This window comes from Conger conger, chromosome 9 (genome assembly GCF_963514075.1).
Source record: "Conger conger chromosome 9, fConCon1.1, whole genome shotgun sequence".
Classification (NCBI taxonomy): Eukaryota; Metazoa; Chordata; class Actinopteri; order Anguilliformes; family Congridae; genus Conger; species Conger conger.
Window position 1 is genome coordinate 27,826,943 of NC_083768.1, and position 17,845 is coordinate 27,844,787.

Consider the following 17,845-nt stretch of genomic DNA (forward strand, 5'->3'; position numbering starts at 1 on the left):
CATAATTGAATGAATTGGCTTAATGGAGATACTGGAGATTCACCTTTAAGGCTCTGAATTTTCTGACTGCTGGAAAAAGCATTTGCATGTGTAAATATTGATGGTGCACAGCTTAACAGAATCTTTATTTCATGAAACTGCAGTAAAATGTTATGAAACATTAATGAACCATAATATACTGCATGTTGCCTGTTTTTTAATCAACAAACATGCCTATGTGGCTTTACCAGCAGACGGTCTGTTAGAGCAGTAGTGCTTCTCATCAATTCATGAGCCAGCTGTCAAAGTGCTTTCTTTAAATCTTTGTTGGTAATTGGCACATTTCAGTGGAACAGATAATATAAAACCACATAAACAAGGCTTTCTCCAAATCTGAATGATTTGTGAAATGCTACTTTTGATTAGGACCATCAAACTTAAAAGCCACTTCTCTTGCAGGAAGCTTTACTATTGTTAAATGCAATAATGCATATTTATTTTCTGCCATCATTAGATGTATGCTGTGGTGTCCTATGAGAGAACGTCTGTATGAGTAATTGCTAGGGGCTGGTAAGGGTGGCAGTTTAGCACTATACTATATGTATGGTGCATTGTTTAACAAATAATATAAAACTGCATATTTCTTATTTTTCCCCAAAGCCATCTGTATTGATATCCATGGACAATTAAAGAGTACAGTACCAGAATTTGCCTAGTAAACCTCTAATATATAATAGATTTCTTAACCATGGACTAAAGTCACAGTGAATTATTTGTTTTTTCATTCCAACCTGAAGGTTATTTCTGCTACGCAGGATCCCAGCGAAGTTTACCTTGTAACCATGGAAACTCAAAATATACACGTGCAAGACACTGAGGTGTCACCGTGGGTGTCTAGACACAGAAAAGCATGCGTTGTGTGCAGAGGAAGATGGCATGTGTTCTCAACTTAGTCCTGTTGCAAACATTTACGTTTATTGAAGAGCTATGGGGATTATTTAGCCTGCATTTTTTAATCTGACTTGGATGTTCCATGAAGATATTTGTTGGTTTCAAGTAAAGAATTATCGAAATTATTGTCAGGACAGTATATAGAGGGCATTCCTTTATAAAAGTTTGGAGTCCAATAGAGATACATGCAGTATCTAAATTACCGTTGCTGTTGGAAAAAAAAGGGATACTTGCAGTGAGTCCGCAAGTGGGAAATAAATGCAAAGCTTTTCAAGAAAAAGATAACTTCATCTTTACTATAGTATGTTATTGAGAGGAAACTCAGTTTAAATGCGTATATTTCCAGCATTATCATACATCAACCCGTGAATCATGGAAAACAGACAGAGAATAGAATAAAGTCTCTGTACTCATAGCGTGAGTTGCACAGGGTACTGGAGCACAGGACAGTAGGCGTTGAAGTAGGAAATGGGACCTTGATGACGTCCCTGTCCAGTCAGTGGTTTAATTGCCTTACGCTGATTTGGACTGAAGGGGTTCTGAAGTGGACGTGGGATCTCGATGGGATCCAGCAGGAGTGGACCTGTGCTAAAAATGAGAAGGTAAGGGACCCGGCAGGCACTCGTGTACAGTAGTACCTCTGAGTGACTGATTACAGGGTGAGGATGGCTTTACAGAATCAATATTCAGCACATGTCATAGCGATGTGTGGGTACTCTATCAGCAGCTAGACTACGGTGGCTGTGGCTAGAACAAGCACACTACAGGGAGGAGTGTTAACTAATAAGAGACAAATGATATGAGTTTTCAATTCAAACTTGGTTTTGAGAGAGCCTCAGGTACTGATATCAGGCATCTGTAAACAAAAAAGCCTTCTGGCCCGTTTCATCTTTTGAAGGTTTTGGTATATGCAGGTAGCTGGCATGCATTATGTAGGCTAGAGCCTTGCTTGGTGTCTAATTGGAATGCAGTCAGGACATGCTAGGTTAGATTATGAGTTCAATTTGTTTGTGGTAAGACTCTTGTAGCAGCAATCCACACTAATGGGATTTGGACAAAACACAGCTTGTGCTTCTAGAAAATGAAGGATTGCAGTAAATCAACCGTAAGTAAACAACGGCATCTATTGTACAGATTTGTCTTCATCTTTTAGAGATAAGATGCTTCTTTGTTTCTTGTCTCCAAGTTGACACTCTGCTAATGCGTGTGTGTGTTTTTTTTTTTATGATACCTCTGGATCTCCAACTTTTGGAGTGAAGAAAAGCCAAATAAGTTCAGAACAAACTGTATAGCCATTTGGGAGCCAGGTACATAATTTATGTTATATTGGAGTTTAATAACAGAACAAATCTAATCATGCAGGCTTTTCTCTTTTATACACGTTCCACTGGGACAAATTGCTCAACTGTATGGTGTACGTGGAAGCCAAACCCAAATATCCCTGAGCAAAGGCTAAAGCGGGAACTGACTGTACGCTGAGAAATGCATAGGCACAAGAACTGATCCCAGTGGGACATCCATCATCCGCAAGATATAAATTTGACCATAAACCTCCAAACTCGATGATAAATATTGAGCTGTGCCCTGGCGGCCTAAACATGCCCAATCTTAAACGGGCCCAGATTTAAAGTCTGGAGCTCAAATGGTGAACAGTCAGCTGAGGGCTCCCTGCTGAAGTGCAAATCTCTGGCAGAAACAGGCGGCGCTACCTCCAGAGGAAAGGGTGACCTTTTTGCTGAGTGGAGGACCATCCTACGCTGCTTCATTCTGCGGTAAATTAAATAAGCCAGTGGCTGGTCGCAAAGCTGACACCCCTGCTCTGGCTGAGATGTGGCTTATCCTCCCATGCAACTCATTCTCTGTTAGAACTGGGATATCAATTTTTCTATCAGCTGTTATCATTTGAGATTTAATGTATGGACCAACAAATCCAATCTGTGTTCTTGTGTTATATATTATATATATATTTTTTGTTGTCCTTGGTACATGCATCAAGCCTTTGTTCAAATGAAATTTTCACTGCGAGGGTCAAGTTCCCATCACTGTGTGAAATACAAACGGCACTGAATGCACAGGCCTAATATGGTGAATTGAACATGCTAAGCCATACATAGGTGATGGTATTGTCAGAGCCTATGGACAACACTGTATTGTAGATACTTTTTTTGCTACATTGTTCTAGACCCTTTGTTATAGTTGCGACAGTATGATTAGTAACTTTTCCTTTAATAACTTTAAGTAGCTTGTACTTCTCATTTATATCATTCTATGATTTTCATAAAATTAAACACTTAATTAATACTGTAAGTGGTGCTTGTAGTCTCAATGGGCAAGCCCCATCCAGCTGTTTAAGCCTGTTGTATTATGTCTTATACAGTGCTTAAGTCCCCATTAACTTCCCATTAATGTCATATAAAATACCTGGGGTGAATTTGGCCATGGTGAACATGGGATTGCCACCTATCACATAATCTGTTTATTAGCCATAATAAATAGCCTATACCTTTCTGGTTAACTTGAGTTGTATAAAATAATGGCCATTTGTAGTCAATTGGAGTCATAAGAGACAAAATACTGTAAATGATGATCTTCTGGGACTTGGGTAGTTGGGGGGGAAATGGCTGTTTTTCCCACTGCAAAATGTATGCTAATTGTCTGCAAATGTTTGCTAAAAGGCCATCATTAGTATGTCTGTCCCATGAGTGATATGACAGAAAATTGCCCTCAGATATTTAATGTACTAAAATTCCATGTTTATACCAGAGATGGTTATGCTAATGCCATCTTCATCTGTGTAAAAGAGTACAGCAATAATTTGTGATATGCCAAGTTGACAGTAAAACCTTGTATATCTGAGTTGCGTGCATGGTTAATCAGCGGTACCAACACTGTAAATCAAGTGGGCAAGACAAACATAAGTATTGTAGTTCTGTGCATGTGTTGATTAAGTAGATTTGTAGCATGGTCTGTCTCCTCACTCTTTCCTTGCTCTCTTGAATTTGATTTGCAATGCAAATCTCCTCTTGGTGAGGTGTGCCCATTTTCATTCATCAGATGAGTCTTGGGACAAATCTCCATGCATAGAACATGGCATGAAAAGGCCATTTTGGGGTGTGCATCCAAACGGAACCATTTCTTTGCCAAACTCCAGTCTCTTCCACTAGCCTTGTGAGGAAAGATGCCCCCTCTCTGAGCTGCACTCAAGCTATGCCAAATCACAGCTGCTTTTGGACACAGCAAGATTCAAAGCCAAATCAGTTTCCTTTCTCCGTTCACAGAGAGCCAAATACGAATGGAACAGGTCCGTGTGAATACCTTTTTTTCATATGGACCCATTAAACAAAGCTGGACCCTTGCACAAAGCCTCGTAGTTATGTAGAGGGTGACTTCTCGCCTTTTTAGTAATGTAAGGCATTTAATTAACATAATACCTGGAGTCAGAACAGACCTGCACTTTGGTCACTTTGTTGAGTTGAGTACTTGGATCGGGCTGTATGAAGCTGCTTTTTGAGCCAACTAATTAATCTGCTACAGAGGTATGGGGACACCTTTCTCAGCCTTGCAGTGCCAGGCAGCTGTGGAAATGGCAGCCATCTTGCAGCTGCCATGCCCCCGCTGCACTCTCTTTCGTCTGTCCTCCTGCCACCGATGCCCCCACACCCACACAAACACAATTATCATTCTCACCCGCAGGAGCCAGAATGCGGCCGCTCATAATTGCGGCGGCAAGATTGTCAGGGTTGTGTTGTGGAATCGCTGTTTCCCATCAAGTGCAATGATGCATCTGCCAGAACTCATTATATATAGTTTGGCAGCTGCTTGATGCCCTGTACCATATCCCTCCCTCTCTCTCTCTCTCTTTCTCGCTCCTTCTCTTTCTCTCTTTTCATTTGGTCTCTTTCTCTCGCTTGTTCTCACTCTTTCTTGCACTCTCTCGCTCTGCCATCAGATACTCAGATACTGTGTGGGGTTGGGTCTATAATTGTGAATTGTTAATGAAGAATTTTAAATAATGTTAAGGAAGGTTAATATGTATGAGTTTAATATTTTAACTGCTTCATGCATGCTTAAAGATAGCTAAAGAGCAAACATATTTTGTCTGTCGGGGGGCAAAGTTATTAAAATTGCACTGTCTTGAACAGGTTTTTATAAAGGGAAATGCACGCATTAATAAAGATATACTTCACAATATACTGCTGAAAAAGTCTGAATAAAATAGCAACAGAGATCATGCATGCTGATGAGCAAGTCGCAAATCGCCTGAATTACAATGAGAAAACGGCACCTAGAAGCTGGTACCTTGTAAGCAAATACAGGAAATCCTTGAAATGTCCCTGTTTCTGAGGGAATAAAAGCAAGCACTTTGTTTTAGTTTTATTGTTTCCTGTTTCGCAGTTATGTTCTGCTTGCTTATTCGGTATCTAAACTAACAAAAATGATAATTATGTTTTCTTTTTGAATTCAGATATTGAACAATATTGATGAAACACAAACAGTGTTGAACGACTGTGTGTGTATAAGGCTCTTCAGGCTAGTCCATGTTTCAAGTTGACAATCCATTAAACACTAATTTGTAGTAAATCTGTGTAGCAATCTGATGGCATAGTTCTTTTGCCATTTGGCGATGGGAATTGGGGTCAAAATGTATTTCATGCTGCTCGCATTGCATGGCAAAGCACAAGGTGGCCCCCTAGGCCTGGTAGAGACCATTTTCATATGGCTATGGATGCATGGCTATCGCAAACGAGGAATGCTGAATGCTAAATGAAAAACCACAGCCCCGAAGGCCAATAGAACATATCAGCTTGATATATTGCAGTCTAGTCGTAGTGCCAGATAATATTTCAGATTTACCCTATGGTGAGTAATCTCCTATATCTAGATCACTTGTTCAGGGCAGCCAGAGGCCAGCTACTGTAACTCACGTGTACTCAAGAAGTATGATTGGCATAAAGCGATTCTGTGCATATGCAATGCTTGACAGCTGAAAATTATTCTCAGAAACAGTACTGCTACATGTAGAATATTTAAATCATATTTTTAAGAGGAAGCATCCTGTCTCATAGATTTCATCATTAAGTCTTGCAGGAATAATTATCTTATGTGATCACATGTGGGTTGCATTGTTTGCCAATCCATTGTCCTCCTCCACTGTTTTTTCAATAATTAAGACCGCATCCGGTTCCATATCCAAACATTCTGAATGAGAGTTTGCAGGCCATTAGCACGCCTGCCATGCTTGAGATGAGACATCATAAATTAAGCTTGGTGTAGGAAAAGAAAGATTTGTCAAGAGACAGTGAGAGTGAGGGTGATTAAATTAAACAAGACCCCGTGTGCAGACTCTCTTATCCGGACTGAAATGTGTCTGATTAAAGAGGAACTGCAATGGGGATAAACAGTTGTTTAAGTGATTATGGTTTTTTACATGAGGCTAATACAGTAATCTCTTTTACTGAATAAAGAATGCCATTTGCCTTTCATGTAAAACACCATCTATTCCTATGGAAATGAAATTCCAGTGAATTTGAGTTTTTGTGTGTGTTTTTGTGTACAAACCCAACCCCCTCTCAGGTCACGCACGTGTTTTATACTACAACATTCACGTTTCATAAAATTAAATATAAAACTCAATGAAGTGTGCTGGGAGTAGCCGGGGTTCACGTCGCACCATTCCTCCGCGACCCTCCCCAGTCAATAGGGCGCCTGCCAGTCTGCCTGTTAAGTTGTGCGTGAAGCGTCTTCATCTTAACAGCCCTGCACGAGCCCAACTGTTTAACAGGCAGAATAACAGATTCACAAGGCGGCTGAGTGACAACTGGGGGTCGTTGGAGTGCGATGCGATGCCGCCTTCCTGGCCAGCTAACACCCTTTGCTCCCGGGGTGGCAGTAGGGCCAGCCGTGCGTCGCCCTGTCTGGCTGTCAGCCACAGTCTGCCCTGCCAGGGCCTAACACGCCATTCCCACTCACCGCAAAAGATGGCTGAAAACCAGACTGTCTGAAAACTGGACATGGGCCAACCCTAGTGATTGACAGCAGAAGTTGTTTATCTATAATGCTGGCCTGATTAAGTAAGACTTGACAGGCTTTGGCTTTTCATGTTTTTTCTCAGAACGTGTGCTGGATTGTTTTGCCATTTTATTCCTACAATGTTAAACTTTCACAGTAAAATAACCGTTGGAATTATTTGCTATATCCTATTTTGACTTTGTGAGGAATGTGGCTTCAAGCTCAAAAATAACATGAGGGATTGCACTCATTAACTCGTATGCCATTCAATAAAATTCCAGGAGTTACAGTAAGGGCAGGATACCTTAATAACAACGATTCATCAGTGACAGAAAGGGAACAAATTCATAATAAAAAAGGAATCGATGCATTGCATCACTTTCCTTTTGTTCAGAGTAAATAATAAGAATGCAGACAGGATTCCTCTCCGCTGTGGCAGCTGTTCTACATCCCGCCTCAGATTCGGTAAGTCTTCACTGATAAATGCTGATGCCATGCACTTTTCACTTTCCACATTTCGCTGGGTTATACAGTACTCTTTATCTCTGAGAAGCACAAGTTCCGTTTCTATCTGCCCGGACGTGTCCTCCCGAAAAGTTCCTGCTTAAGAACATGTTCGTGTTCAGTTTCAGACTGATTAGCATTCGCACCATCACTTCTCTGCTCCCTGCTTTGATGGTTCCTGTCTGAGTAATGTGGTAGTTTGTGCATCGCACTGCTCTTTGAAGGTCAATCAGGGTCAGAGTGGCATGTGTGTAAACACAATGCCGCTTTCTGGAAAATGTGCTAATGAGTCATGATGCCCTTCTTAAATACATAAAAAATAAACAACAGTGTTTTTTAGTGTTCTTGGATCCTATCATTAAAGTAACACTTCCACCTATCTCTCTTATTGCATGAAATCCCATGAGAAGCAATGAAGTCATTCTATATGAGGTAGTCAGCTTTGGCTATCAATATTAATGTCTTGAGATGTGGGCACTAATTCATTCCTCAATTGCTTAAATTGAGCCTCTTTTACTGCAGTCACATTTCCTAAGTGTTGCAGATCTCCTTGAGGTAAATGAAAGCTGTTTTGAACCATATCCAGGGGAGACCATATGGCACAGTCTGTAGGGCAGCCGACTGACAACCCATAGAAATAACTCATTACAGTACAGTTATTTAGTTGATACTGTTAAGATAAAAATACTTAGTTGATTAGACTAAGCAGGGCAGTGTGGTTAAGGGGCTTGCTCAAGGGCCCAACAACTGTGCAGATCATATGGTGGCTACACCAGGACTTGAACCACCAATCTTCCAGGCCCCAGTCATGTAGCTTGGCCACTAGGCTACAGACTGCCACTCATGTGGCTGGGGGTTTGATTCCCTGCCATTGGGACCCTCTACAGGTCCTATCTCTGTTTCCTCTGTCAGAATGAATGCATATGGCTCCTTTTAAAGAGTTAAAACAGTTTCCAGGTGCTGGTGGCCACATTGTGATCATTAGTACAAAAATCATTACATTATATTTGCTATCACCCACCATCTTGGTGGAAAGCGGTTAAACCCTGTCTGGTGGTTTGTGTGTCATGTACCCTTTTTCTGTGCACAGCACCGGTTGCTACAAATCACCACTTGGATGAGATTGGATTGGCAGGGGAATTGTTCTAACTCAATTTTGCTGCTTTCTTAAATATTATGAAACATTCACCAAGTTGTTCAAAAGACCCAACTGGCACTTGACACATTGTATGAATAAATTATTTAAGCTTGATCCTAAATCTAAATTACTAAGCATTTGCAAGGAACTAAATGAACAAAACCATCATGTGCAATGTAGTAGCTATCCATCTTTTGTTAAACTGACATTTTCACATTTAATGTTTGGGATTTAAAAAAAGTGTTGAAAATGAAAGTTGGAGTGAATTAATTTAATGGTTTAGCCTTAATGAATATATATATATATATATATATATATATATATATATTCTGGGCTCTGATGTTAGGACAAAAATGATTGTAATGAGAATATGCAGATAACTGTGGGTTCTAGGAAATGTAATATCCAGACCAGGATTGTGAGCAGGTCCCCTTTGTATGGAAAGACATTAATGATACAATGCCATATCTCTGTATATGAATTATGTACCCCAGTAAACTGATTTTATTTTTGAGCTTATAAAAAGGATTTGTAAAGCGTGATTTAATTTTGTGAGCCTGTATGAAACTTTATGGTTGTATTTGTGATCCATGTTTTTGCATCAGGTTTTTTGCTTGTGTAGGACCTGCAAGCATTTCTGCAAAGGTGCAATGAAATGGAGTAGCTGCGTGTACTCTGACCAGTAGGGGGCAATGCAAGGCAAAGCACGTGGTGACTCAAGCAAGCAAATTAATAGAGCAAAAAATGGTAGAGAAGGAGAGCGAACTGAGTGCTGCTCCAGTAAAGAGAAAGTTACCGACATTTTAAAGAGAAAAAAAAATGGACAAAACGCGGGTTGAAAGAACCTCCTATGCTTGCCTCGCATTGTAACCCAACTGGCTAACGTGAGTTAGATTCCGTTGCTAAAGTTTGTGCCTACTTACCCTGAGTGCTAAGGGTAACTTTCACAGTAAAAAAATAAAATAACTAACTTTTCTATATCAGGGTCCTTTCAATGTCGACACCGGGTGTAACAATTTGGAGGTACCGCTGGGATATAGTATTTTTACTGTAGCTAAAAAGCTAAGAGACCCTTTAAAAAAACCTGATAAGAACGTACTTTGGATGAGGGAAACGTGGAAGAGGTTTAGCTAGTTAGCAAAATCTTGAGTGAGCTAAGCTGTATCGTTTAGCCTAATCCTGCGACACCATTTTATTGTGTGTATCCGTGAAGTCGTGAAGTGAGGCTAAATGTTTGAGTAAGGAAGTTGAAGGAGTTGGAACAAAGACTATTTGGATTATCCGTGTGCGACCTGAAAATTGTATGCCAGTACCGCAAGATAACTGGCAGTGAAAATGTAGATATAAAGGGTAAAAATCGACGTGCTTTAGTTAAACGTGTGATGCAGTATTGCCAGTGAAAAGATTTAGAAAAGACAGAGGACGAAGGCATGGCCGTGCTTTTGGATTTAAGCAATGTTATAAGCGTTACCCAAGGACCGTGCTGCAAAAATGGCAAATGCAGCAGCTGCCTTGAAGGAATTTCCCGCGCCTGAGAGCGACGTCACACCACTTCGGCCATCTTCAGACATTTGCGGAGGGAGGCGCCACACTCAGAGGGAGAGACTCCTACAAGTACTGCAGTTGTGCTTCTTCAAATGGCTACCGTAAGGAGTTCAAATCAGCAGTTTGGAGAGATAAACTGAGTTTTATAGTCTTGAACATCAAATTGAAAGTGGACTGAGGAAAGGCTATGCTCAACTGGAAATAGTGCAAGCTGTAATCCATGCCATGAGTCCTGGGGTTAAATTTAGAAGATGATAATGAGCTTACATTGCATACCCCTCTGACTGATCTTGAGAACCCTCTATGCAGACGAAGAAATCATGTTTATCTGTAAATCATACAATGTAAACATAATCATGTATATCATCCACAATGCCTACTGCAGTGATAGTTGGTGCAAATTATCCTACCGATTTGAAATGTTTACTTGCACACCAGCTCAAAGTAAGAAAGAAACCATGAACTGTCTCTCTGCAGTATACTGTATATAGTATATATCAGCAAGGGTATGCAGAAATATAATAAGAGGCAGATGCTTCGTTCAGTGTGTCTCATATTCAGAGCACTGTGACACTGAGCCACTGGTTCAGTACTCGGAGTGCAACAAAATTAATCAAAATGGTGATTCCTCCAGTTTCATAATTCACTTCAGGAATGGTTATGGTCCGTTTCCGCCTAATTGCAACACATATTTCGACAATGAGGGCAACACTAAATAACCATGACTGCATTTCACATTTATGTTTACGCTCGCATCTTCATTGCTGGAACAGTGGAATTCAGAATTAGCCCTTGTTGATGTGTACCAACAGGCAAAGGAACAAAGCTGAATGCTGATCGGAGCATGCTGGAGGTGAATGTTGTCACATCTGAAGCACAAAAGTATTAATTCTTGTTGAAATGGATGAGACCGATCAATTAAAATGCATCTTTCCAACCCTGTGGGGTGTTTGGCCACATCATAGTTTTTGAGGAAAAATACTTTATCATAAATGTCAAGGCAAATAACTAACACATTAAATGTGGAAGTCATATTCACTAAGATGACGTTGTGGCACTTCACATTTTTGGTAGGTGTGAGGAGAATAGGAATCAGTCTGTGAGGCTCCTGAAGGATTCCTAACCGAGAAGGCTGAAAACTGTCCGTCCAAAGAACAGAAATCAGATGATGCTGGACAATCACAATGATAGGAGTGCTGTAGAACACCCCAGTGGCTTTAATGAAATGTAAATTTTTTTGACATTTAAAGTTTTTAATTTGATTAATTTTTTTAAATTTTATTTTTTAAATACATGAGAAGTCACAAGTTGAGAGTTGTTGCATGCTTTTTCTCGATTATATTTTATGCATGGGAAATATGACATGATACTGCTATAAAATGTATTCATCCAATTAATGTAAGAAATTAAAATATAACATTTTTATTCTAAAAAAGATGATTATTTACTGTATGCTCCCACTTGAATAGCACTGCAAACCATTAATTTAATGAGGCAACTGCGAAGTCACTGTTCTTCTCAGCTGCTCCAGCAGCTGCCTAAGAAGTTTAAGTGGAAAATTAATTTAGTCTTTGGTCTGTGGTAGGACCTTGATGAGTGGTCATGTTATAAATAAATTATATTCTCATAAATTATTTGTATGCAATAACTTATTCTCCATTCACTTTCATTGAAAAATAAAAGGACGTGGTAAATGCTATGCAAGCTAAAATGATGGCTGGTCATCATGCCAGTTCCCATGTAGCCCATTAACTACTGTGTTAGCTATTTAAAAGAGAATGGACAATCCACCTTCCTCATATTTGTAGACTTTGTTCAGATAGGGAAAGCAGAGACTGGAGCAGATGGAGATTAGGTCACAGTGCCATGTTGGGGCATCAGTTTGTGTATTGGTTCAGAGGTGGTCGCTGCATGTTATGTTAATGTTGGCTTGTGTTGCTTAGCTTCTGTTACTAAAAATCTGAATTGTCATCCTGCATTGTTCACATGATCCTTGGTCTCCACTGGACTGCATCAGTCCCTCATTAAACCGATCTCATGTGTCTCCTTTCCCTTCAGACCCAGCAGATGTAAGGCCTGTCTGACCCAGCACCTCCTTGGATCCTGCTTTTCTGCAGACAAGTGAAAGTGTTGACTTCCTCTACCAGAGCACTTCTATGGTGTAGGTCTGTAAACTGCCATAAAAAGCTACTTTATCACTTAAGGGAAACCATATTGAATAATGAATAATGAATAATGATGTAACAGTATTTACTAAGCATATTAAGGCATAATGCACGAAAAAGGTTTGGTGTACATGTCCTGGACACCAGTGAGAGTATTATAATGTAAAATGGTATAGTATCATGAATTAACATTTACCACTTTTGTTCATTTAACAAATCAGACGGCAAAAAAAACAAAAAACAGTTCAAGTGAATGTTACTGTACCTGCATCTGAACAGTTCTTCAGATAACATTGCCTGCTTTGATCATTTGTAGCCTGGTTGATGTTCCACGGGAGAAACATTTGACTATATTTGATTTAGATTTTTTGGTTTTGGTCAACGCTATGATTTATGCACATCAATCTCTTTAGAATCTTTTATAATAGTGTTCTCGAAATCTTACTCATCAAATATTATCATTTCACTGTTATTTCATAGAACCTTCATTCCTAAAGCTTATGTGCTGGTATGTTTTAATCTTTGTCTGAATCTTTTGGTATGCTGTGTGAAAGCAGGATATTGTGTTACTCTGTCATCAGTCTTGACGTTGTCTGAGTATCCATCTTTTGCTTCCTCCACACTTATCTGTGACAGAGTCATGGGTCTGGAGGTGTTCAGATGTTTTTAGTTCTTTAATGATAGCTTGTATTCTTTCTGAATGCATCATGGCCCGGATTTTCTTTTATTAGCTGCTGGCTTCTCTTCCCACTCAACTACTCATCAAATGACGTTAAGCCAAATGAGATGTCACCATTTTGTCACCATTTTTCCATTGGCTTGTGTACTGCCATGTGTATCAATATCTCAGAAGGTTGTTTGGCACAGTTATATTAAATGATGAAAATAGTTTTTCACCCATGGTGCATTTTGAATGTCAGCACCAGAGACCCCAAGCCAGGCCTGAGTCATGCATCCAGCACCTCACAGATCTCTTGCTCACATCCAACTAACAAAAATCTCACATTTCTATTAAAACAACTGTACTGGATTTTCAGAGGCTTGGACAGAGAACTTGGTATATTTTTTTAAATAGAAAAGTGTTGCGAAGACAACCCCCACATACACACCGCATTGTCACAGTTCATCTGGACCTACTGGCCCCCCATCAACAGTCCCTCTATCCCACGCATTGGATTTTGGCTACTTAAGAACTGTGCACCACAGATGGGAGCGCTGTTTGACCAGGAATCTGTCGTGTGACACTGCATGCTTTCTCATGGCATGCCTCCGCCACCCACAGTAATACCCAGCTGTTTGAACATCTCAGTCTGCATTGTTAAAACTGCAGCATTCGGTGAATGCACTGCAGCATCATGACAAATATGTGTAGTGAATGTTGTCTTAACATACAGCACAGCACAGCAACAGTATTATTGGTGAGTGGGTTGTAAAAAGAAGGTATACATGTTTATACAAAATAACAACATTGGTTAAAATATACTATAATATCTTAAGACTGTATCATGCATAACTTTTTTCTTCTGAGCTCTGCAGTAACCGTCTAAGACCTCTGAAACATACTTCTGATTCACTTTGTGTCAGCCTTGTCTGGCGGCTCCAACCTTTCCACAGACATACTGTATAGATTCACCGGCAAATGTTTCAAAATAACTACATCTGTTTTTTATTTTGCTATGCATGCTTCTCTGTGCATTAGTATATGTATGCACTGTACTGTGATATGGTTCTTTCCATAGAGCCTTTTAGGTGACCTTAAGAGAGAGGTATGGATGGGAAGAAATGAATAAATTCCTCCCTAAATAGAGATTACAAATATACAAGTCCTGGTTCTTACAGTAATCCACTATGGCATTTCATCTAAACAGCTCCTCTTTGCCCGAGAATGTTTTCCCTTTAAATTTGTTTCAACAGAGTAAAATGAAAAGGCTTTCACTGGCACCTACATAATAGATCATGGAAGCAAAAAATTAAAAGCTTTGACAAAATTTTATTTTTTATTATGTTGCAGGCCTTGCATAACTTTTCTGAAGCTACATTTTAAAGTATTAATATATTATTGAATTCAGACAACATTGGCTGTCTGATGTGCTTTCTTCAAGGCGATAGTTTTTTTCCAAAATTATGTTGATTTCTGGACTTACCTACAGAAATGGGTTTTGTGAGGAGAATAATCTTGTGAGGGACCTAACCAGGAAAATCAATCAATATTATTTCCACACAGGTTTGTAATATTAAGTATTAATTTGACAGAAATGTGTGCTCTTGTCTGAAGCACATGGAAGCTGTTTCTTTTTCACACCGCAGCCCGCAAACCGAGCTTTCACCAAAGTCAATCGGAAGATACAAAATATGCTGTTTTTTTCACGCAGGCTCTGGACGCCCGATCAACCAGCAAGGGTTGTTAGGGAGCGTCGACATGCGGATCCTGACCAACTGAACCCTCCCTAAACCTGGGCCATGTTGCCACCAATTATGCGTCACCCTGTGGTAAAAGGAGCCACGGCTAGCACTCCCGTTATCCCGGTCTGGATTCAATTCATAGACCACGGGGCCCATCCATATTCAAGGCTATGGAGATTTATGTTTTAACTAATCAGCGGTGTGACCATTTAGTGGGCTGCCTGTCAGAGGTGAACTTGAAGTGAATATCCATTACAGTACAGACATGGTGTTTTTTTTCTGCAGTGACTACTCCATACTCATAACCACATAGCATTACGGTAAAGAGCCATTTCCTTTCCACTAACCGACATTCAATGATGGTTGCTAGTTATGTCAAGTTGTTAAGTGAGCTGTTGTACAAAGTATAGAACATTAACGTGGGCAGTTAATGACACTGAATGAATGGCTGGGCTTAGTTTGAAGCTTGGTCATTGATGATGTGTCTAAGTGTACCAGCTTGCAGATAACATCTCTCTCACCAATCAGCAAAGCTCCATTTCTTGCATAATTAGCATTGTAACAGCGGACCTGTGACTTCTACAAGGAATACTTACATTCTCAGTGATCAAGAATTATAAAAGCAAGAATGAGGTGTACTCTAATCAACTTATGAAAATAAACCTGAATGGTGTGCTCTTAGATTTATGGATGACTCTTGGCCTGTCTAGAGTTTAGATCATAACTACTAAAATACCCCATAAATGTGTGACTGCACCATAAACTAGATTTGTGAAAGTGCTTATCGGTTTACATAGTAGAGAACATATTTCTCCTTTTGTTCACTGCCATGCACAACACCAACCCTACTTAATCAAAGTGTTATTGAAGGAAAACACTGTGGGGGGAAAGGTGGCCACCTGAAGCTTGGACTGATATTCCGATTGATGTGTGGCATACATCATTTAAATAAATTGATTAATTGGACAGCTAGTCACATTTAGTAAAAATCGTAGAAAATCTTTAAAAAAGAGTGATTATTCATGATTTGGAAGTTACAATAATGTGTTGGACACTGATGTAAAAGAAAATGCTCTTTAATACTATAGGCCAGAGATATCATTAGATCCTGAGAAGCACTAAAATTATCAAGAGGACAGGGCATGAATTGAAATGAACCGAATGTCAGAATTAATATTTGTGAGTTTGTTTGTGATTAATTGACAGATACTGGACTCACAATGGGAAGAATAGGTGCATTTTTATCTTAGTGTGTTAATACATGGGAAACCGTAATGAAGCCTTTTGCGATTATGTAATGAAGAGCTTGAGGAACACATATTTTGAGATTTTTCCACACATACTGTAGAATATCAGCTGCAAAACTGTATTTGGAGATCAACAAAACAATAAACAAAAGTTTTTGACAAAAGTTTACATCACCAAAGCCCACTGCTGGTTTAGTCCTGTTCTCAAGCATTACACAGAATACGTGATAAAAGAAAGTGTTAAGAAGTTGTAAGAATGTTTTTTGTTTTTGTTTTTTTGTTATTGCGATTAAGATGAATTTCATAGTGGAAGGAGTGGAATTGTACAAAGATGATCAGTCTCCAAGCAGGCATTCTTTGGGATTTACACAAAAGAATGCTAAAGAACAAAGATGACCCTTTAACTTTATGGAAGAAATAAATGGTGAATACTGTCTTGTGAATTCAGGGCTCAGAATGAACTTTTTTTACTCTGCAACGCTGCTGCTTCCAGCTTGCTCTGGGGAGTTGTTGCTCTGTACATGTGCATAACTTGGAATCGTGTTTGGGGAAAAGTTTTTGTTTAAATGCGTTTAAGTCCCATAAATATTACTGGGCTTTAGAAAGAAGCTGCAGAGGAGGGAAACAGCTGTGACAAGGGCCTCTCATTGTAAGCCAGAAGATCTGTCCTCCTATGGTGGATGGTCCTTGAAGAATTTTCAGCGATTCGCCTTGTCCTTTAGTTAGCACGTTGCACTTTCTCTGCATTCAGAGGCTTTGTGTAGGTGGTGTGCAACTGAGAGTTTCTATTGGAAATAATGCACTCTATGCTGTTATGGCAGGCATTTTTCACCAGAATCACCTCATTGGCTAAGGCTGTACCTTTGGGGATATAAGCAGTTTCAAATTGTGAGAGTCTCAAGTTGTCATCTGCAAACCTTGTGAATGGACTGGGGTACTTTAAACTGTTACTGTTGAATAGCTCATGAAAATGACTCTAATTGCCTGTTTGAATGAATATGGCCCTCTAAGCAGACAATCAGGGAGTGTGTCATCTGGTTTTATGCAGTGATATGCCCCCCAGTCCTGAATGAAATGCTGACTGTGCCAGTGTTGATGAGTGTCGCTATGAGTCCTACTCAGCAGTGTGTGACTGACTGACCATGTACGTAGTCACCTATGGAAGGAAGGTCTCCGTCAGCAGGATATCCTCCTAATTGACTAAATTGAGGAAAAAGTTTTTAATTTCAGCTTCTCTTTAAAGAAACTGGCCCATCATACTTCAAAGCCTGCATTGTACATACCACAGTCGAGGATTTTAGATTAGATAGAGACTGCTGTTTAGTGGTGTTGTCCATTAACTCATAAAGGCAGGGTCATCTTTTATCTACCTCAGTGATGGATCAAGGGACCAGTTAATGAATTAACAATCAATATTAATCTCTGTGGAAGATGAACAATCCTGGCTTAGATTCCACTGAAACTATAGTCTTGACCCCAGACATACAGTATTATAAAGAAGAGCTTGATGTGGCCTTTTTTCAAATGGGGGGCAGCGTCTCTTATGCTGCGATGTTCATCACAATCATGAGGCCTAGCGATTTACAGGGCTTAGAGATCTGTTTTGATACACAGAGAAAAAATTAGGGGGGTTTGGGTGAATACTTTTGTAAATGAGAAATTTAATTAATCAAAAATGTTGCTGAATAAATGCATTTTTGCATTGCAAATGTAATGCCTGAGCTGGTGTAGAAAAAAAAATAAAATAAAAAATTGACGCATTCAAATTTGAAGTTGTAACAGGACAAAAGGGGGTGTATACTTCCTGTAGGCACTGAACCAGTGAAAAGGATATCTGTGAAATTGTTTTAATTTCAACAGAAACATTTCTCGAGTGTCATTTGAAATCTGTAAAATGTTTGCAC

At 39.6% G+C, this 17,845-nt stretch overlaps 1 long non-coding RNA gene across 2 annotated transcripts in view; it reads left to right on the plus strand.

The window, feature by feature from the left end:
- The first annotated feature begins 9,335 nt into the window (after nt 1-9,335).
- LOC133137046 (uncharacterized) overlaps nt 9,336-17,845 on the plus strand; it is a 74,306-nt gene continuing 65,796 nt past the window's right edge. Inside the window, exons 1-2 of one of the 2 annotated variants that reach the window (XR_009709585.1) lie at nt 9,336-9,465; nt 12,185-12,291. This is a non-coding gene — a long non-coding RNA (uncharacterized LOC133137046). The other variant, XR_009709586.1, reaches the window with a different exon arrangement.